Genomic DNA, 1820 nt, shown 5'->3' with positions numbered 1-1820 from the left:
GATATTCCGTTTGGGATTCCTCCTGAAATTTCTACGGGAACTCCTCTTGGCAATACTTCGGAGGTTCCTCGTGGATTTTTTTCGGAGTTTCCTCTTGGAAATCCTCTTTTGATTCCTTTTCGATTTTTTCCGGAGATTCCTCCTGCAATTGCTTCGGGCAATCCTCATGGAATTCCTCCGGGAATTTCTCATGGGATACCTCCGAGGATTCCACCTAGATTTTTTTCGGGGTTTCCTACTGGAATTCCTTGGAGAATTTATTCTGGAATTCTTTCGGGGATTCCTCTTGGAATTCCTTCGGTGATTCTTCCGAGAATTCCCTCAGAAATTTCTCCTGGAACCCCTTCAGAGATACCTTCTGGATATTTTTCGATGATTGCTCCTAGAAATCCCTTGGGGATGCTTTCTCGAAGTCCCTTGGAAACTCCCACTAGAATTCTTTTGGAGAGTCCTGCCTATTGATTTATTGTGATTATTGCTGGAATTACTTTGGGATTCGCGTTGGAATTATTTCGGGATTCTCTCTTGGAATTCCTGCGGGGATTCCTCCTGAAATGCCTTCGGAGATTTCTACAGCAACGTCTCCGGGGATTCCTCCTAAAATTCCTTCAAAAATTCCAGTTCAAATTCATCTAGGGGTTCTTTATGAAAACTAGAAATCTTTTGAGGATTCCTTCTCGAATTCCTTTGAAAATTCTTTCTGGAATTTCTTTGTGGATTCCTCCTAGACTTCCTACATGGATTCCTTCTGAAATTCTTTCAGAGATTCCTCTTGATATTCTGTCGTAGATTCCTCCGGGAATTCCTTCAGGTTATCCTCTTAGTGGTCCTTCGGAGGTTTCTCTTGGAATTCCTGTGGAGATTATTGCTGTACTTCCTTTATGGTTTCCTCTTGAAATTTCTTTGCATATTCCTCCTGATATTCTGCCGGGGATTCTTCCTGAAATTTCTATGGAAACTCCTCCTGGAATTACTTTGGAGTTTCCTCTTGGAATTCTTGTGGTGATTTCTCCTGGTATTCTTCCGAGATTTCCTTTTTGAATTTTGATTTCTTCTAGAATTCCTTCGGAAATTCCTCCTAGACTTCGGAGATTCTTCCTAGAGTTTCTTTAGGAATTACTTCTTAAATTTCTTCGGGGATTTCTTTTGACTTCCTATGGGGATTTCTCTTGGAAATTCTGCGGGGTTTCCTCTTGAAAAACCTTTGAGGTTTCCCCTAGGAATTCTTTCGGTGGTCCCAGCAATTTCTCTTGTAATTTCTTCGAAGATTCCTCCTTTACTTTCTTCGGGGATTTCTCTCAGAATTCCTTCAGGGGTTCTTCCTAGAACTCCTTTGGGGATTCCCGCTGGAATACCTTCGAGGGTTCCTCGTGGAATTTCGTCCGTCTATTCCTCCTAGAGTTTTCTCAGGAATTTCACTTGGAATTCCTCCAGAAATTCTTCTAAGGTATTTTTCGTTGATTCGTCCTAGAAATCCTTTTTGGATTCTTTTTCGAATTCTCTTGGAAACTCCCACTAGATTTCTTTTTTAAGGATTCCTGCTGGAAATTGTTTGGGGATTCTCCTAGATATTTTTTTGTTGATTCCTCCTACAAATCTTTGGAAGATACCTTCTCAAATTCCTTATAAATTCCCGCTGAAATTTCTTCGGAATTCTTGCTGCAAATCGCTTAGTATTTCTGCTTGAATTCGTTTGAGGAATACCACCAAAATTTCAATCATGGATTTTTTCAGAAGTTTCTGCAGAAATCTCTCTTAGACAGATTCTTGAACCACTAGAAACGTAATATGTAGTTTATTTCATGGCATGGTCATCGAAA

Source organism: Aedes albopictus, chromosome 2 (genome assembly GCF_035046485.1).
Source record: "Aedes albopictus strain Foshan chromosome 2, AalbF5, whole genome shotgun sequence".
Lineage (NCBI taxonomy): Eukaryota > Metazoa > Arthropoda > Insecta > Diptera > Culicidae > Aedes > Aedes albopictus.
The sequence above is the reverse complement of the archived record's forward strand: the minus strand, read 5'-3'. Positions refer to the sequence as shown.